The 21,619-nt window shown below is 41.3% G+C and overlaps 1 long non-coding RNA gene across 1 annotated transcript in view; it reads left to right on the top strand.

Moving 5' to 3' along the window:
* The window catches only part of LOC110399224, a 66,352-nt gene that overhangs the window by 6,110 nt on the left and 38,623 nt on the right, over nt 1–21,619 (top strand). The window lies entirely within an intron of this gene.

The following is a 21,619-nucleotide window of genomic DNA, read 5'->3' as shown; positions in this document are numbered from 1 at the left end:
AAGAATTGGGAACTGAGGGTTTGATCCATCCAGCAGGCATCAGCACTAATATTAAAACCGAAGGAAGTCAAAGACTTTACCTTTTTTAAAGCCCACGAGGTTTTATTTACATTTGAGATAAAGATTAAAGATGCTGTAAAATTTACTGCCTCTGCACTTAACTAGTGAGCAGACGGGAGTCCTGGAGCTGATGCTGCCATTCCTGACACCCTGTTAGCTTGCTGGTAGAAAATACATTCAGACAATGCACCAATATTTGTAAAGCTTATCGGGAAAGAGATCGAATCATTCTGTTGTTTATTCAGTGAAGCCTGAGCACATCACTGTTGAGGTTATTTGGTCTCCAACTCACTCTCGACTTCCCTACACTCTTCCTTCGCAAAGCAACTGCCTCATACACGGCTTTCATTTACCTCCATGCTCAAAGTGCTTTGTGCCATTTCATTGTTCAGTACTGTAAATTATTCAATTCGCAGCTAAGATTCAGAATCATAAGCAGAGATTTGTAGTTTCCTACAGTCTGCATACGCCACACAGAGGCATATTTAGAGAGTCTGGGGAGAATAAACAGTCAGCGATCCACACGATTACTGCTCTCCTGGTGACTATGTTTTGTTTGCTGTCCCCTCCATACCTGTCCCATTTGATTTCTATCATCCAGCCATTGTATACTCTTTGCCAGCCAGATTGAAAACTGTGAAAAAAGTTTTCTGTTTGTTTTTTTTTTTTTTACAGCTCTAAGCATGTAAGAATCTCACCTTTGAGATAGGCTCCTCCAGGCCTCTACAAGGGGAGCAATAAGCTGTGCAAGGACAGCAACAGCTTCAGCAGAAACACTAAGAACTCAGCCTTGTAATCAAGTTGCTCACAGCAGCAGCTGGTACATATACATTTGCTACAGGTGAAGAGCATTTATGTTATTATCACCTCCTGAACATGGTCAAACATTCAGCAATTACTGTTGATGCAGAGAACCCCGTATCTGAGCAACAATGCTAGCTGGTTTAAAAGCTCTTGATCACCAAAAGAAGAAAAGACTCAGCACTTCCTGAACAAAGAGAAAGACTTCTTTTAGAAGCAAAAGGCCAAATGCTTTAATGCTTTGAAAATAATATATCTAAAAGCATATCTGTTTCAGATGTTTCACACCTGTGCTGTACCTCACTTCTGAATAATTCTCTTTTCCACTCAGAGCACTACAGTAAAAGTAAAATGTGACCAACAGAAAGAGAAATAGCACGTAATATGAGAGATGACACACATCATCCATGATACACTGGAGTAAATTCATATATTAATTTAAATGCAAATCCTACTAGTGTCTGGTGGAAGCACGTTTCCGTATCCGGTTATTTCCTAATGCTGTCTTGCTTCCCAGACCTGATATACCCTGTACTGATGAGATGACAGAAACACTATCCCATTCTCAGTTTTAGATAACCATATCCACTTCTCATAAAACATGTAGTTAACTAAAGAAGGAATACTTTTTAATTAAAGCCAGCTGAAATTAATCAAGCACTGGCTTTGCAGGGTGCTCCTGGTGTGGCTCTAGCTTTCTTGCTTGCTCAGAGCAAAGCTCAGCTGGTTGCTTAGATGCTCTCCTCTGCAGGCTGTTAAATGAATGACAGACAAAATGGCTCAGCAGAGCTGATTGAATATAAAAGTCAACACGGGGTGGCATGGAAAAGCAAAGGTAGTGCTACAAGCCCTAAGTATGGGTGGCCAATGACTAACTTCAGATGTGTTGGAGAGAGCTGGGGGGCAAGATCCTGAGGGTGCCATGAAAAGAATGACCATGGTTTAGGCTTTCAGCCAAGGAGACTGGCTGCTGTGTTAAAGGCTTCCTTTTAGCAGTGGCTGTGAGGTGTGGCACCGCTCTGAAAAGATACTGTGAGCAAGCACCACATCTCTTAAAATTGTACTGTACAAGCAGAGCAAATGAGGAACTTCAAAGTGTCAGATCCAGCCAGGTGCCAGCTCAACTAATGGTAGTGGTATTGAAATCCCAAGGAAACTATGGGAACAAAAACCAAATTTGGAATATGTATTAACTGAATCACACAGGGAAAAAAAGGGAAAGAAACAGACGGGTTTGGCTTTGTTACTGGCACATGAGCTAGCTCAGAAAAAGAAGGCCAGGGGAAGCTGAGCACATACTGACACCACCCTTCAAGCTCCGGAAGAGGAAGGAGGAATAGATTTGCGAACTGCCTCGGCTCTGTGGCTGGGCAAGAGCAGCTCTCCCCTCTCTGAAGCCCAGCCAGTACCTGCACCTGTACATGCTGCAGGTAGAGCAGGTAGCTTAGGGGTTGCATGATGCAGACATACATTAGCAGAAGTAGACTGTAGGAGCAGGGTAGTCTATCCTGGCTGTTACACGTCTGGAGTGCTGTGAAGATGCTGTTCTGGAAATTAAAAAGATCAAAGATAGGCCTGAGCTACTAACAGCATGCTCCAAACCTACTACTTTCATTGTTGCTTTTGTGCTTTATAGCCCAGTACACTATAGCTATTTTTGTGTGTGATGTTCAGCAGAATGTCTTCTACTTTTCATCTTATTTGGAGGATTTTCCCTTGGTTGTTTTAGTCCTTTTATTCCCTGAAATACAGGCTAGGGCTCCCTCTTTTTCTGCCATTAAGGTGCCATTATGAACCTTCGTGCTGCATCATGGCTTGAACTCACACCGACAGCTCTTGAGAACAAAGTGCCACTTTGACTGCGAGTTCAGGCTCCAGGGATCCACATCCATGGAGTCCAATTAAACTCACTGAGATATTGCACTTTTCTGGGGAAGAGGACAGGGTGAGAAGCTGCTGGATGTGAGGGACAGAGAATGCCCTGAGCTGAGGTTGGATATGTGTTACATCTCTCTTTACATTCCATGGTAAATTTAGCTACTGAGATTAGTGAGGGCATGAGATACATTTAGAATGGGATGGCACAGAGTGCCTTCAGGGGTAACCATGACATAAAGGAATAGAGTATAGCAAAGCAGAATAAAATAAAGTAGAACAGAACCTTGTATTTCCTAAATAAAAATAAATTTAAAACAAACTTAAAAAAAAAAAACCACCATTATTTTCTAAGGTAAAGAGAGGATTCCAGAAACCGCAGGGGCTGTGCCATGACATTTACCATGACACATGGGAGAACTACAACCAAGATGCAGAGGCAGCAGCACAGAGGAGGCAAATACCTCACACCCAAATTAGACATAAACACAGGTATAAGCTCTCCTCTTTTTCTTGTCTTAGCCAAGTCAACATTCCCCTTCTCCCTCGTCGGCAGGGTTAACCCTTTTGGCCTTCACAGCTGTAGGGAACATGAGTCTTTAGCTGAAAGCTGCAATGGGACCACTCTGTTTCTCCTTGAAACAAACGTGTGTTGTCAGCACAGTGCACCTCACCATCTCCCCCTCCAGCCAGAAGGGAGCACTTGTGCTCCCTATTTTTCTCACAGCCGAGGAAAAAGAGGAGAAACCTGTTGGGTGCACTGAAGGAATCAGAATCTCCTCACTCCAAACTGTAACCCCAGGGCCTCCAGTTTCTGAAGGGGATCATTTTGTATGCTTTTTGATCTGACTTTCCTCCAAGCTGGTCGAATCCCTTCATTACGTGCAGCTTTGCAAGATGGGAAGGACTCCCTGGGAGAAGTCTCCATGAGAAGGTTTTTGCTAATAATACTTTCCCAGTATCAGGACTCTAATGCAGGAAAAGATAGGATTGTTATTGCATGAAATTCAGCAACAATCGTGCAAAATCACCTTTGTCTATTACACATAAAGGATACAACGGCATGCAAATTTGTCCTGCTTTTATCCTGGCATTTTATCCTTGTTCAGCCTTAGAATATATCATGGCTATAATGTCATACCAGACATACCCCTAAAGGTATCTTTCTGCTTTTATTTTGCCTTCTTTTTCCGTCTGTCTTTCTCTGCTCTCTCATTTTGGTGTAAGGCAAACTTCTGAAAACCAAAGTCCTGTCCCTGCCTGGCCAGGGAGGAGACATCCCCACTTTGCTGTGGACCCTGTTAGGAACATCACACACAGTTGGATTCTGTTTTAACAGCTTTGGGAGATAAAGACCTTTATGTGTGAGCCAACACTGGGCACATTTTTGAGCACTCAGTCATGAAATAACATCCATCCATGAAAAGAGCCCGAGGGGGCCATTTTAATGATGTTTTAAATCTAAGTTGTCCTGCTGACAGGCTCACTGAGGAGAGGTACCCATGGTTTGTCAGCTGGGTTTCATGCCCTCGCTTGTGACTGTCCATGAATGAGATTTTTGTCTCTTGGGACAAAGGTACTCAATGTTTCAATTGAAGATAACACAGAGATTCTCTCCTGTCTATAATCATTAAGAAGACCTTTTTCTGCAATCAATTCTTATTAGAGTATTACTATTTTCTAACCACCCAAAATCATCCTTGAACTTGCCATTAAGGAGAGCTAATTTTTATCCCTCCCTTCTCATTCAGTGCTGCTGTGTTGTTTCAAACAGCCAGGAGGTCTCCCCTAGAGGTACCTGTGTTTCAGGGTGAGGAGGACTGTCATTTCACAAAGCTTGTCCTTTCAGTAGCTGAAATGCTGAATGTCAGTACAATTTATAGCAATTAAGCACTGTAAGTGGCAGACTCTCAAGAGGGTGATGAGTATCATTTTCTTGTTTCCACCAAGATATTCTTCTTTGATTTGTAACAAAAATCTAGGATCCATGATGATCTACTGTCATGCACCTGTATGTGCTTTTATGCCCTGTTTTTTAATAGACAGCACTGCCCAATGGCTGAATCCTATATTATTAACAAGGACATCCATAACATACCATGCAGGAAGAGAAGACTATTTTCCTAATCTGATGCTGATGCCAGATTTTAGAATTTTTAGTACCAGGGAGCCCAGTGTATGAATGGAGGAGTCTGCAAAGATGCATTTCTCAACATTTTATGGAAAGAGACTCCTCTACAGCTCAAATTCTTTCTATCGAGATATCTCTGCATCCAGCAACTGTTCTTTGATAACCAAAGTCCCCCATCACACTGCCCTTACCCTGCTAGAGATTACAAGTGAGTCTCTGTTCACTGTATAAAAATACAGTAGAGGCAAACCTCCTTTTGGCTTCTCCTTCCACTTCCAGGAACAACAAAAAAAGAAAGACCTCTAGATAAAAGAATCAACCCAGGTCTTTACTGTAAGTGATACCATTTGAGCTTTCTGCAGGGAGCCAAACTGGTATAATGATTACATTGAAGAGCACCTTAGGGAAAGAGGATGGAATAATCTAAGAGAAATGAAAATTGAGGATAGTAGCTGACACTTATTCTTGCATTGTAGCCCATGGGACAGAAGGCAAAAATACAGTAAATTACTTGTAAGATGTCTCTTCTTCCCAGAACAGATGACTTCTCAGATACTGGCAATACAATGAAATGAATGAAAGATTCTCCCTTTCTGCCTTCAGAGGACTGAGTAATAATTTACATGCTTCCTTCTAGACCAATACTTTAGTCAATATTTATAGAACAATGCAGTAAAGCAGTATCAAATTTGTTCCCTATGTGACAATAAATAAAGATGGAAGTCAGATTTCTACTTGCCTTTAAAACTGCCTAATCTTCTACTTTTATGTGATTTCAGCCTGAATAATTTAGTACTGTAAGAATCTCACCCCAAACATATTAGGTCTCAAAACATCTGGAGGGGAAATTTGAGAAGCAGGATAAAAGGTTTTTCTGTGTAATGTAACAGCACATGGCACATCTAGACGTTACGCCAAGACAAATCAAAACTCAGGGACAAATCTTATTTCATATCCCTGTTATTGACTATGATGTGATTATTAAGAAGGAGCTAATTACAGTTTCTGCGTTGACAAAAGCTAACAGCCTAGTGCTTTGCTCTGCAATGCATCCAGCAGTTTCACCAAAATCCATGTGTTTCTTCTGCTTTTCTTCTCTTCTTTAAGACTAACACAATTCCTGCAGCCCAAGCACAGGGGCAACACTTGGATATGATAGCTGTGGCTATGGGAATAGAAGAGAATAGAGTTCATTTATTTTCTTTCAACAGTGAATACCTGTTTCCTGCTCTTCATTATATATTATGCTCATTACACCAGCTTCATGCTTCTCAGTCACTGGCTATATCTGTAATTGAGACTGCTGAACTATTGGAATAAAACAGAAGATCATCAGTGCTGAAAGGTGTCTTTACCAGTGGTTATGTTTTAATATATTGCATGGTTTCCTTCATCATTACAGACTATCCAGCACTCAACTCAGATTCCTCCACCTCTTTCTGCCCTGCCCATGACACCTCAGTGAGTGAACTACAAGAAATCTCACTGCATCCTCTCCAAATCACTCATTAAATCACATTTTATTCCTCTGGAGTAAAACTAGTCACATACAAACAGATTTTTATGTTACTATTTTTCTGACAGAAATAGATAAATCTACCCTATTTCTTTTCTGAAATTTAAATTTCATTTAAAACTAAAGAAATGGCTCAACCATGGCTCAACTCCTCAGCAGTGGGGCTGTCTGTACTACTAAAGTGAAACGGTCGGAGCAGTGAAAGTTAGCAACCTTTCTTGAAGAAGCTGAAATTGGACAAACAGCAGAATAAAAACTGCAGAGCTGCTCCACACAGAACCATCCAGAACCTGAGCACCGTAATCCAAATAAATCTTGATTTACAAGAGCTGTGTATTGGACCACAAGGCATCAGCCCATCACATCGCAGCAGCATGGCTTTCCATCCCAGCAGCTGTGCCGCTGGCCTCTGGACCACATATGTCGTCACATTAACTGAGAGACCACGTTATCAATCACTGCAATAATAATTGAAGTGCAGCAGCCAGTGATGCTCTCCCTGACTCTATTTAGATGCATTGCTGGTGGATCTGCTTAACCCGGGGTCTCCTTCCCCAGTGAACTTATCACTGACATTCTATTTCTTTTGTTTCATCCCAAGTTTGATTAACGTACAAATCTCTCACAAAAACACTCTGAGAAAAGCCAGGAAATTAAGCCTTTAGCCTCGGTCTATTTAAGGTAGTTAGTTCCCTCTGGGTAGATAATAGATAATTAAAACTCCCCAGCATGAGTTAACCTTTACCCAAGCAGCGGGCACATCACAGGCTCCAGCAGGAAGCAGCTGTAGCAACAAGGTTATAGACACCCTCCTCTGTGCAGCTGCTCTCTAATCTGCAGCATGATGAACAGTCTGTCTGAGCAGAGGGTCTTTGCTCCAGCATCTGAGATGCTCCGGTTCCATCTGGACCTCAGTGACACCAGCCCAGAGGGAAGAACTGAATTGTTAGTCAACATCTTCACCTCTTTAAATCCTTCCTCCCTCCCTCCAAAGTAATAACTTGGGTTTCTTTTGTTCTTTATTTCTATAAGAACTATCCATTTTCTAAAACATAATGCTTTTGCCTGTTTGACAGAGTAACACTAACAACAGAGAAAAGAGCACAGAAATGGAAAAAATATCATAGAATCATAGAACCACTGAGGTTGGAAAGACCAGTAAGATCATCCAGTTCAACCATCAACCCATGCCTGTGACCACTTTGAACCGTGTCCCTCAGTGCCATATCTACCCTTATCTTGAAAACCTCCAGCATAATCCAAAGTTCATCAGAATGAATAGAAAAATATTTACGTACTTCATTAGCTCTGGCTCAGGCCAGAGTGGGAACAGGTAGCCATGAGCTCTTTACAAATCATTTTCCTATGGCAACTGATAGGACTCTGCTGTGATATCTGAGGAAGGCAGTAAGCAGCTCAACCTTCATAATGCTTAGGATTGAGAAGATTTGACCTGTTCTGTAGGCATGGGAGAGAGAAAATCATAACACATCTGAAATAAGGACAAAAAAGGCAGCTCCAGCCCAGAGATAGCAAATGGAGCCAGGATCTAGCACTGGTGGGTGGCAGCATGCATACAGTCCACCGTGCTGAATTCAAACAGCACTCAGCACTCCTTTAAAGTGAGAAGAAATGGATTCTGCCCTCTGCTCTGCCCTAGTGTCTTTGATAGGACAGGGGGAAATGGTTTCAGACTAAAAGAGGGGAGATTTAGATTGGTTGTAAGGAAAAGCTTTTTTAAAATACATGTGGTGAAGCACTGGAACAGCTCAGAGAGGTGGTGAATGTCCCATCTCTGGAAACATTCAAGGTCAAGTTAGATGGGGCACTGAGCCCCTGATGTAGCTGTCGGTGTCTCTGTTCATTGCAGGGAAGTTGGACCAGATGACCTTTAAGGGTCTCTTCCAACTCAAATGATTCTATGATTCTTTGATCTTGTGAGTAACATTCAGGCTCCTGGGCCTCAATTCTCCTGCAAAAAGAGAACTTTCACAATAGGTTCACTTGTCTGGTCTCTTTAGGTTGGCATTTCTTTAGGACAAAAACTGCTTGTAACTTTGGAATACAGAAAATACTTTTGCTCAAGACTCGGTATTGATAAAGGCTTCTAGGTGCTGTTATAGCACAGATGTTGGATAATTTTCTCACTCCCTACTAACTGGCTTCAAGTCTAATGCAAAACACTTTCCAAAGGTTATGAACAAAATCTAAGCAGATTCTCCTCCATTTGCATTGTCTAATCCTTTGTCAGGACTGGGTCACAGCATGTTGATGAATACTTGTGTAGTCATCAGATAAGTGCCCACAACATGATACTCAAGAAGGGGGTTGCAGCCTCATCACTGCACTCAATCAAGATGTAATTGCAGGAGCCATTAATCCTAAAACAGCTCCCATACTCTGCTATCAAGATTGTAATGATACTCCTTCTTTTGTTTATCAGCTTTATCATTTTGGTAATGAATATAGGTTTGTGGAAGCATTCTACTTTATAGAAAGGTGCTGAGACAGAATGGAAACACAGCAGTGCAAGGAGGCACTGGAAGGCTGTGAAAAAATATATTTTGTGTATACATTAGAGCTCTTTAGGGGTTTTAATCACAAAAACAGATTACAGGTCGAATTTATTCCCTAAGGGAAACATTCTTTGCTTCCTAAATATGGGCCAATTACAGAAATTCTGTTGTATCAAATATTATGCAGAACAAGAGACAAGTAGATGGGTGGTTCGGGGGATAAAAGAAATAAAAAAAAGGCTGAGAGAAAGTGAGTAACCCCAGTGTTCACTGCCACTAGCAACTTCCAAGCCCCACGCTTGTTAAATTGTGATCTGTCGTGTTAAACATTGAGCACAGCCTTCGATAGCTCAGTGACACCATATCCTAATTACGAATCTTCCCAAAGTTGTTCGATCTGAATGCAGTTTGTCAGCATTTCTGGAAGTAGGGGGAATATTTTAAGAGAAAGCAGGTTGCTCTGGGCTTGTTTCTCTTTCAGCTGCAAGGAAAAAGGAGTAATTATAATTGTTTTAAAAGGACTTGGAGGGGACAGAGAAAAGATGCAAATGCTTTTGCACACAAATAGTTTTTGTGCAGTAAAGGGCAGAGTTCAGCGGATCAGTCTACCCTGACCCCACCACAGATTTCCCAGGTGACACCAAAAAATCTTTCCCTTTTCTTGTCTGGCAGTGAGGGATTGTTAAATTTGAGGGAGCGATCTTGGGTAATAATCCCTGTCCACATATTATTTCCTTGAGGAAAAGTGAAGCCTGAGAAGAGGAACAGGCTGCAAAATGGAAATTGTGCCGTGCTTCTACTGTGCTCCGCTATGTCTTCTCATACTTCTGTGTTGTTGTTGTTTTTATAATCATTATACTATTTCCCCATTTTTTTAAGCACCTGGAGTTTTGGAGTAGCATACAGCAAAACAGGATAGGTGGGTACTACTCTCTATTTGTAATGCGTTCATCATTTACATAGCAAGATGCTGTTGTTCTTCTGCAATAGGAGCATAACACTGATATCCTGTCCCTGGTTGTACCCATCCAGTTCATTTCAGCATCGCTAATGAAGAAAGAAACATAGAACCCCTAACTGTGATGTTCACATTAATGGGGAGAGAAATATACACTCTAGACAACAACCATATGCAGCTGGCTTGCTTGACAGCTTCTGGTCCAAGCTGTGAAAATTGCAAAGATCCTTCAAGATACACTGAACTCTTTATTTAAAGGTGGTAACAAATGAATGGTGGTTTTGTAATAACTTCCAAAAGTACCCCACTTCTGTAACCCAGGGAACAGCAGTCAGAGCAAAGGGCACATCTCATCCCCATCATTCATGGGGTCATGGTCCTTCATCTGAGGCCAGCAAGTCTGGATCGGATGGATAAAGTTTCTTTGGGTTGTGGCTGCACTTTTGTTCATAGCTACCAGCAGATGAGCACAACGCTGCCAGCTCCCTCTCCCTTTATCAAGGAAGGGAAATGGCGTGGCTAGAAAGTCCAGTTCAGCAGATTGTTTACTGTTTTACTGTCAGAGAATAAATATTTTCATCTCATAAAACTAACAGATCACACTTCTTTCTGGCAATGTGTAGATCACTGTGATTTGTGCAAGCTAGCAAATTTCACTGGGTGTTTGAAACTGGTAATTAACCATGTATTACTGGGAGTGGGGAACAAAGAGGCAGAGCAAATTGAATCTTAACTATGTTCATTATCTCAGCACCAAACACAATTACAACTGCTTTACTGGACACCTACAATTTTCACTATCATTAAATAGAGACATATTTCAACCGCTTATTGAATAAAGCCTCAAATGAGATCTTTATTTCAGAAAAAGGCTCCTCTAGAGCTCCATTTGCCTGAGGAGCAGATTCACCCATCTGAGCTGCTATTGGCTATGAGGCCCTGAGACAAAGCCATAACAACTGGAGTCGATTAGTCCATGATTGATTTCAAATTCAGGATGCTATGCCTGAGGAGCATTACTCAGCTCTTCCCTTTCCCAAAGAGGCCGATCTGGACCTTAAATAAACTTCCAATGTCTCTCTCAAAACATGGATCCTCCTACATCATGTCACATGAGAGTGCAAAGCCTAGGGTTACAGAGATCACCTTCTAACAACCTTTCTTTCAAAGTTTAAGAGCTTTAAAAGATTAATAGGATGTCCTGTTTAACACTGTTTAACACCATCGGTGTCAGGGTGACATTATGACCTTCTCCACTTTGCGACCACATGAACCAAATTCATGAATCATCCATGGAACCTCAAAACCAGAGAGCCACAGACTGGTGCAGAGATGCACAAACAGAGGCAGGTGAGCCAGACCTGGCTGCACGGCACTGAGGGGTGAAGCTCTTACTTGATGCCTGAGACTGGACATGTTTCTTGGTATACTCATTTACAGTTAGGGAAACAATGCTTATTGAACCAATACCTAACAAGTTATACTTTTATTCTCATTTCTGCATGTCTTGCTTTGGCACAACAGTCACGTTCTTGCTGAACATGTATGCATGTGAGACTATTCCTATTCAGTTAAACACCCGCTTTGAGCATGACGTTCAAACACTTTTAAGGTTGTTGGCCATCCAGAGGATGTGCTTGAAATTAAACATCAGATAACATATTTTGCTAAGGCCAGAAGACAACCTAAAATGAAAACATGCAAAAAAATGTAAGTGCAGTGGAGCAAATAATAACAATAACAGCAAAAAGTTCCACTAGCTACTGTGATTCTGAACTGAAACATACTTTGATATCCTAAACACAGAACCAGGGTCGTTATCTGGCAAAGCTGTCCATAGACAGCAAGGTTTTTCACTTCTCAACTGTTTTGTGGGTTTATCTTAAATATTCTCAGGCTGTATATCAGGAAATATTTCTTCTCAGAGAGGTGAGGTACTCAAACAGGCTGCCTAGGGCAGTGGTGGAGTCACCATCCCTGGAGGTGTTAAGGGTAGATGTTGCACTGAGTGACGTGGCCTAGAACAGTCACAGGCATGGGTTGATTGTTGGACTAGATGATCTTATCAGTCTTTCCAACTGTAATAATTCTATGGTTCTGGCCACTGAATGGAAAAATTCAACTCATTCTACACCAGAGTGAGAACTGGGAAGAACTTGTTGCACTCATTTTAGAGAACAGATTGGCTCTTACAAATCCAAGGACATAAGGACCTCCATTCAAGCTTGGCCTTTCCACTGAAAATCTTGGGGAAGCTCCATATTGCCCCCTGCCTCCATGTACCCATCTGTAAAATACTTTGTAAAGCACTTTTGATAAGTGTGAATTCAATCCGGAGCATAGTTGATCAGTGTGCTCAATTTGTCTACTGTGCAGTAGAAGTCAATACAGAGACTTCTAAACTTGCCCATGATCAGAATAGCTGCATTAATTAAGAGGCTGATTGGTGAGACTAATTATCACCAATAAATCACAAGATAGAGATTGTTAATTCCAGCACAGCGCCACTCTAATGCTGCTTTCAAACAGCTCCACGGCTGCCAGCACCTTACAAGACAGCACACTCTCACTCATTTTCCCCAGTGACAGCCCTTGCTGGTGGCCCATTTCCATTGGCCCTCATTCCCCATTCCCTTTTCCCAGGATATCAGTACTTTCAATATTGCATCTCTATTGAAACTGAACTCAAATGAACCGTAAAAGTATTTATCCTCCTATTACGTTCACTAGCTATACAGTCTAGGGAGTATAAAGATAATCTCCAGGTCCTTCACATGGCCTTTTCCTCTGCATAAGAGATTAATTTTGGTCAGATCCCGATTTCTCCAGCAGAATGGTGAGCTGAGATCCGAGACTACAGATTAAGTCCATTGAAATGTACTTCCAGGAGACATTTTATGCTCCTGTTGCCTTTTTGATAGTAAGATTGACAATTTCACAGATTCTTTCACTTCCATCTGTCACAGCCTCTTTCTCCTCATTACCCCCTGTAGAGAAGTAAATGAATTTGAGGCAGTGAGGGTCTTCACTGGTCAAATGCACTTAAACTGATGGAGCTTCCTCAACAGTTAACAAGTTTGCATTGCTACAGGCTTGACTAGAAACCTTGTGACACCTCCCAGCAGGAGCACCATTGGTCTTCAGCAGCAAGACTGACCTTGGAAAAGTCCACGCTGACCTCCCACTGTGTGAAATACAGCAGAGATACAGGGGATCGTGCCACGCAAGTAAGCAAAGGTCAATTCAATTCAATTCGTGTGACTGCTGCAGCAAACAGCAGAGGGAGCCTTGCTGAGGTTGGAGTGCAGTTCCTGAACAATCCGCTGGGGAAAAAAATTGTTGTTTTTTTTTCCCCAAAATGAGTGCCAATCAACTGGTGCACAAAACATTTTTATTTCTAATTATTATTTGATATGCGTGCATAAAGAGATTTTGCTTTTAAAGTTTTTGGGTCAGAACTGGAAAAAATAAACAAGAGAATTGCAGTTTAGTTTGCAAAGCTGGACATTACTTTGGGATGAAATACTGTGGCCAGAAAAGAAAATCAGTACTCATGCTCACAGCCTTTCCTGAAAAACACAGATTTTCAAGCAGAGGAAAGAAATATAAAAATCCCTTAATATCTAAGGAACAGTGTGTAGTTTTGAGGCAGCTGGTTATGCCCTAAAAACACAAAAATAATATTTAATTTTTTAGATGTTGAGATAATAAATTGTGAATGATGGTGAGCATGGTCCAGCCCCACTACCTTTCTTCATTCTGGGAACCTGGGAAAAGTGCCAAGACCAAAACCACTTATTTCCTCAGAGCAAAATTTGGGGAGTGATATGGGTGGTTGATGCCTCTCTGAGGCACGCAAAGTGTTACCACCTGTCTCATAAATTAGCAATAGCCGGTCTTCCTGCCATGCCTCGGACTTTATTTGGGTTTGGTTTGCGCAAATTTTAGAGAGAGTTTCTCTGGAATTCAATCTTGGGAAGACTTACTTTTCTGAGAGATTTCTTCCTTTCTTCTTCTCACCTGAGAAGCCAACTAGTGTTTACTTCAATTAGCTTTTTTGGCTACATTGGGTTTTTTTGGTGTTGAGCCCTCAACACAACCTCCACTGTGCTTGGAGTTCTCAGCTTTCTAGGCCTTCATTAAGTAACTGACATTCTATATGAGTCATATTCACTTCTGGACCTCCCGCTGGTATAGCTAGTGCACAGGCAAATATGCACCTTTCCCTCAGTAAATATTGTAAATCATAGTAATTGCATAGCAAGCTTCTGAGGTGTGATCTAGGTGGAACTGTAGAGAGGTGCAAAAGTATTTAGAGAAGTAGATTTTGGGGTCAAACATTGGTCCAGTCATGTTCAATTCTACGTTAATGGCCTGAATGAATGAATGGTTTTGCTGCTTATTAAATCTGCAGAATGATATCTTACTGGAAGGAGCTGCTCACATTTTGGAGGAATGGATCACTGTCAAAATGGCCTTGAAATTAGAAGAGGAATAGTGGAGGAAAAATAATTCAAAGTCAGTTTAAAATTCTGCCTTTTGTAGAAACAGTCACAACTGGATCTGTAGGTTAGGAGGGATCATAGAACTAAATCTTATAAGGTTATATAGGAAGCTAAACTTTATTCTGTGATAAAAATATAAGGGAAACGTCACAAGAAAGACAAAAATAATGGATAATCCTTTGTTTCTAGAGTGAACGAGCTAAGAGTAGTGCCCCACAGCCAGTCAGAAACAACATATTTAAAAGGAAAAAAACTGAGTGGAGAAAGGACAAATAAGAACAAACAGTTAGTGGTCTTGGAAACATGAGCTGTAAGGAAAAACTCAGCAGAGTGTTTTCTCAGACAAATGAGAAGCAAGGGGCAAGACAGATAAATAAATGTTGCATAAAGAACACAAGATCGGCTTAGATTGGGACAAGCTTGGTTACTGAGCTCAGTTCAGTTGTGTAGACAAAGATGTTTGAAACCATTTCAGTTCTTTCAGGGCAAGGAACACATTTCTGCAAGGCTATAAATGTGATGCAGGACCTACAGATCTTTCTGGAAAGACGGGTGGAGATGAGGTTGGTAGGTTCCAGGGCATGCAAGGTAACAGCAGATGCCAATATTGATGTTGAAGCAATAAAATTGTGTCGGCGCTTGGTCCCGTTACAGAATTCCCTCAGTCAGTGTGGCATCAGAATAGCAAGTTCTTTTTATTGTGTTTTACACACACCTTATATATCCTTCACTCGTAAGCCGTAAATCCACTCACGGTTAATTATCCTTAAGTTCTTCACAACAACATAGATAACAAAGAAAGGGTTCCTTAACTGTCCCAGATGTGACCACATTAGCTGCGCATACTAAAGGATTATTCTTTTTACACCTTAGCCCTGTCTCCAGACTCCCGAGGCCTCATAGAGATAAGATCTACCAGAGTCTGTAGAGCTCTGTTGTTAAGTCTCCCCCCACAAAATTGAGCCTTGGAAAAGTTCTTCTTGGTGGTGAGGACAGCGAGGCTTTAGGAGACAGAGTTGTTGAGTCGTCTTTTCAGTAAGGTTTCAGTAACAGACAAAGTCCTCATCTATTAAACATGGCTCAAGTGAAGCTGAGTAGCCTTTGAGCACGCTGCCCATTAGGTGACTTCCCAAGGTCTCTGCCAGCCAAAATGGAAGACACCAGTTCAGGGATTCTTTCTTCTTCTCATCTACAGATGAGTAGGATTTACTGGGAAAGAGCCTGTGCCAACAAAGCCTGCTAGAGGAGCATCTGGTATGGTAAAACACCAAACCCCTTCGATTATTTCCAGTCTCAATGTTGTTACTGTTGTAGGTAGATTGACAGGGATGAAACTACTTTCACAACCATTAATTAGTAACAGGCATGGCTGCAGTCTACAAAAACAGGGCGCTTCAGTGCAGAAATTTCCCCCATAACCAATGTATTCACGCACATTGGTTTGAGAGGGACAATTCAAATGTGTTCCTTATTCATTTGGCTGCAGTTAGAGGATGGCAAATCAATGTGTAGGGGAAGGAATCTTGACCTCTCAGGTTCCTTTCAGGAAAGGATAGCTTTTACATACAGGGAGCAGAAGTGTGAACAGGGCACAACCCTCCTAATAGAATCATAGAATCATTAAGATTGGAAAAGACATCTAAGATCATCCAGTCCAACCATCAACCCATCTCCACCATGCCCACTAAACCACATCCCTAACTGCCACATCTACATGTTTTCTTGAACACCTCCAGGGAAATAATTCTTTGGATAAAATTTTGAAAAAATATTTGCCTTCAGCTGGAAAAAAAATAAATTGGAAAGTTCACTCTATGGAGGAAGAAGGAGAACGACTCCACCTTAAATTGCCTTATTCAAGCTATTACTATCACTTTGGCTGGAGGAGGAGAGACAAGATGTGACACAATGTGCAGACTGCTCAGCATATGGTTACAGAAGACAGCTGCTGATGGCTTACAAAAAATAAAAAATCAGCTTCTCAGCAGAGACAGCGACATATTTCCTTTAAAAACAAAAGCATATTGTTTGTTGCATTTCCCTCTGACTGCCAGGAGCCTCATGGCATGCATGGTTCCCAGTGTTTGGCACCTTGTAGCAGAGCTGCTTGCTGAGCAAAAATCCACCTGCCACCCTGGGGGAGGTTTCCATCTCATGCAGATGGAAATAAGGAGCCACATCCCTGAGGGAAATTGAAAGACTGAAATGGAGACAGAAATTCAGCTCTGTGCAACCCCTCAGAGGCTGCCTGTGGGGAATAACAAACCTTACACTGGCCCCTGCAAAGAGGATAATGTAAACTCTATCTTCACAAATGAAGCAAATGTTTCTCAAGCAGCAAAGCTTATATATCAGAATATAAGGCCATTGCATCAGATCCAAATGGCTCCAGCACACCCAACTCTGCCTCTGCAGAGAAAATGACTTAATTTTTCCTTTGTTTCTTCACTGTCCGATTTGTGCATAAAACCCCTCTGACAACTCTGTTTCTTAGATATTATTCAGTAATCATGGCATGAAATGTTGAGAGGAAAAGTACCTAGATTGGCTGAAGTAGCGTTTGAGACTGAAAAGACATTTATATCTTGGATATATGTAATGTTTTGAGCAGAAATACAGTCTCCATGCTTTGGTTAAAAGACAGAGAAGCTGGATTCTTTGCAATACTTCGGGCCAGAGATCATAGCATAGAAAAGAAATAAGAGGTGGGGAGACTATCAAGGCTATCATAACTACTTAATTATCTGCTAGATCAGCCACTGTAGCAGCACAGGATTTATTTGGGAGAAAAATGGGATTTCAAGTTTCCACCTTACAGCTTTACAGTTCTCATCATGAAATGAAACAAATAAAATAACTCAAAGTAAAATACTAGAATAGGTTTTACATGATGGGTAGTTTCTCCTCCTCCTCTCACTATTTTCACTTATCTCAACCCACTCTCCTATTAAATGGTAACTCAGCACTTTCCAAACCTTTTCATGTTTGAAATCAATACTAAAAAGTCATTGTAGAAACATTTGAGTAGTAAGAATCCGTAGCAAGTTCTCACATTTCTGGCATGAGTAAGTTTGGAGGGCTCACATAATACCAAGGGAATATTTGTGCATCACGAAGCAGCTTCCTTTACATTTAGGAAAGACAAGAAAAACCAGAGCACCTGAATTTCTGACCCAGCTGAAGGTAGTGCAAAGCTGTTCTATGGTATTTCCCACCTGGTGAGACACATGTGAATTGTCACATGTCATCCCTTATGGGAACATACAGAGAGCCCTACCCATCTTGTAAATATCCTGCAGCTTTTCTGTCTCCCTGAATATTTTGACCATTGCACTGTAATTTTCCTCTGCATGCTGCAACCACTTTGCTCTTCTCAGATGCAATATCTGTACCAATAGCTCACACAATCTTTCTTAGTGGGTTCACTTCTGCATGGCACCTCTTGTGATGGCTTTGAAAAGCAGTATGGTAATATTGCTACATTCATGTGCCCATCTGTGACCCCTATAAACCAAAGGATGCAGATTACTCCTTTGAAAGCAGCTTTGAGTTTTTGATGCAGATGCAGCAAAAAGAGACTGCCACACCTTTCAAATATTTCTGATGTCTGGATGCAAGCTTGAGATGAACCAAGGTTGGGAGGAGTTTATAGACCAATTTCAGGACTACACTGTTCAGCATCAGGGTTAGTGACAAGTGAGAAAATTTTGTAATGAAAAAATTTCTTTCCAATGTAATGTATAATGTGGATATTTCGTTTTGGTTACTAAATGGGTCAAATCAGTGGCTTGGCTTTCTCCTTCAACTAATGACTTTATTTCAAATCCATTCCCTAGCCTGTTATTTTAAAGAGTAAATGCATCAATCTAGTTGTTTTTCTTCTTCTTTTTTTTTTTATCTCATAATGCCTATAATGTAGAGAACTAATGTTTTTCTCCCCTTTCTCACTCTGCTTCTAAATAACCCTATCTGTTGAAGGGCAATTGACACAGAAAATTGCTGCACACAATGATGAACCAAAAGTCTATCCAGCCCCAGATCCTGCCTCCTTGCTTCAAATTAAAAGCAGATTTCTAAGGGAGAGAATATGTAATAATAGTTCCTCCAAGAACTCTTCCATCCTCCAGCAATGTGCAGCTTCAGGGTTTCAAATGCTTTATATTGAATCATTTACTATGGAAAAGGTGTCGTTTTCTACATTTTCCTCTGATATTCCTTGTTGGAATAGTTTTCTTTGTCTTTCGTACTAACTACCTTTCTCTTTGTTCATTCTATTCTGTGATCCTCAGCTGGGAAGGAAAATCAGATTGGCAAAAAAATACTTTGGACAGAGTAAAGAAAACAAATGGAAATTATCAAAATATATGAGTTTCAAAGATCTGAAGAATATTTCCTTCATGTCCAGACTTGAGGCTCTATCATGCTCTCACTCAGCACAAACTTCCATGTCTTTCAGTACCCTTGGTACTTTGGACTGAGCAAGAAAGCTAGAAACATCTTCAATGCTTTCTTATAATTTGCAGCTTTCTTGACTTGTAATACTTTGAAGAATTCTGTCTGATCTCCATAACATTCATAGTCATTATTTCTATCAACTCTCACACAATTTTATAAACCTCTCATTTCAAAATGTTTAAGAAATAACTTGCTGCCAAGACATGGCTAAGCAAGGGATTGTGCTGGTAATTTAGGAAAACTATACTCATCAATGTAGCAGCAAAGTTTGAGCTTTGAATAATTAAGAAATGACAGAACCCTCTAAACTGTGTATGATGCTTCAAGCTCCCGTGAGCTTATTCTCAGCTGGAAGCAAGCCTGTTCCTAGCAAAATGTGCTTAAGTACACGAATTTCTGAATTTCTTGATTTAAAGCAGTGCATTTGTGACAGATCCCTGAATGTACAGGATCAGGCAGCAGTTAAAGAATCACTTAGTTTCACTCTAGGCTCTGTGATATATTTTGGTGGAGGCTGGGGTAGATGAACAGTGTTGACGAACATGAGGGTGCTGTAAGCCAGTGTCAGCAGGTATGAGCACAAGAAGCAAACAATAGCCATTAATACAGCACCGACTGTTAAACTGTAAATGAGCCTGAATGTAGTTCTCTGAAATGAATCTATTTCCTTTCTTTTTCCAAAGTGTAAAATATCTCTATGTCTGAGGAAAAGGAGGGACACTGCTGCTGTCAGAGGAAGAGTGTTGTCTGTGGGGAAGGTCTTGAGCTCATCTTCACTTTGCATTAATCAAGCAGTTTCTATGGTGAGTTCAGGAGAGGCTGGAGGTACAGCTTGCTCACTGCAGCGAGATAGCAGGGCAACAGGCATTGTGATGGGAAAAAATGCACATTTGGGTGGACTGAATCACTGAAATATCTTTCAGACTAACTTTTATTTTTTTATTAAATGTTAGTTTCTAGCAGATGTTTTAAAATCCTTTTAGAAATGAAATAAATTGTGCATTGTGGAGTTTTGGCAGGGAAAAGGGGCAAGGCTGGGGCCCCATTCCAGGAAGTGCTCAAGGCCAGGTTGGATGGACCCTGGGCAGCCAGATCTGATGGGTGGCAACCAGCCCATGGCAGGGGGTTGGAACTTGATGACTTTTAAGGTCCTTTCCAACCTAAGCCATTCTCTTATTCTATCTTCTGCTTTCCTCTCTACTAATGCAAAAATTTGCGCTACTCTAAAATAATGGTATTTGGCCCTTTCCCCTGGAAACTTTGGAAAGGACAGCTGTAATCCAGAATAAGTATTTGGGCAAGCATGAGTGCCAAGGGGGCTTTGTTTCAGGATGATGTTAATGTAGGCAACTCTAGTGCCCTCCACAGCTGTATGGGAAGCATACAACCACATTCAAAATGCTGTCATTGTGCCAGGCTGTGTTCAGGACCAGCTATGAGAAATGCACTGTCATCACAGCACAATTGGTAGAGGTTATGCACTCACAGTTGAAGGTCTGGACCTTCTGAAAGCCCCTCACATCTGAAATGCCTGAATTCGTAATTCTGCATCTGATTCTCCTTTTCTTTTTCTTCCTCCTACTGATGTGCCTGACACAAAGGAACACAAAAATAAATGTTCCCAAGAGTCCAGACTACAGCGTCCTCTCAGTGTCTACTAAAAATGAGCATATGGTTTTATTCTACACCTTAAAATCTGCACCATGCTTTCAGTCTGCCTTCACAGACTCTGGCTCACTTTTTGAAGGGCTGTAAGAAAAACCTCTTAATCTTGTTCCTTTGTTACTGGAGAAATAGTGAATTTGTAAAAAATCCAGGAAATTCAAACATAAGGCAAATACATTGTCCATCAAGTCCCAAATGTTACCGAGACTTTCTGAACAGTGGGCGACTATGGGTACTTCAGTGCACTGTTGTCATGTTGTGTTCCTCCACATACTGAATTTACCACTCCTCCTTTCATCTGGTCCACGTGCCACCGCAAACATATGTCCTACCCTAGTCCTCTTTGTCTGCTGTTGTAAGGACTGTGTTTCTGGAGAGCAATATTCGAGGAGGGGAATTTCTTTTCACACACAGCTTTTCTACAGTTCCTGCTGGGTAAAATAACACCACATCCACAAGACAAGGAGTGCTCTGCAGCCATTTAGAAATTCCCTTCACACACACCAAAGGAGAGGAAGTACTTATTCTTTCTGTTGGCTTTTCTACAAAGCAGTAGAGGCAGTTATTGCCTCCTGCCAGGGCAATCGAATGAAGAGATTTTCAGAGGCAGTACTAGAAGGGACATTTGACCACTGATATAAACTACTCCATAATAACTTTCTGTGAGCTCTCTTATGAAGACTAGATGCCAAGTAGCGAAGGTCTCACACCGCAACCAAAAGTCAGCAAGTGGTTCGTCTAGTTCAGTTCTCACGGTAAACACAACTAAAGAAAGATGTATGGCAGCTTAATGAAGTAAGGGATCCAAATGATGTATAAAAGAGGCTCTGTGGTTTTCAACTTGCTCAGACACAAAGATAAAGAGCAATGATACTGAAAATCATTCTTGGTCTCAAGAATCAGACAACACAGCAGATGTATTTGAACCTATAAGAAATTGCCTACAAACTGTGCTGCAGACAAGCCCATTGTGATGGGGCCCTGGGAAGCCTGATCTAGTGGTTGGCACCCCTGCCCATGGCAGGAGGGTTGAAACTCCATGATCTTTAAGGTCCCTTCCAAACCAAGCCATTCTGCGATTCTATGAAAATAAGACTTGCTGTTTTGATACTCTTCTGTTTGCCTCCAAGCGATCAT

The sequence above is a fragment of the Numida meleagris genome, chromosome 5, assembly GCF_002078875.1.
Source record: "Numida meleagris isolate 19003 breed g44 Domestic line chromosome 5, NumMel1.0, whole genome shotgun sequence".
Lineage (NCBI taxonomy): Eukaryota > Metazoa > Chordata > Aves > Galliformes > Numididae > Numida > Numida meleagris.
Note: the sequence above shows the minus strand (reverse complement) of the source record. Positions and strands in the feature narration are given on the sequence as shown.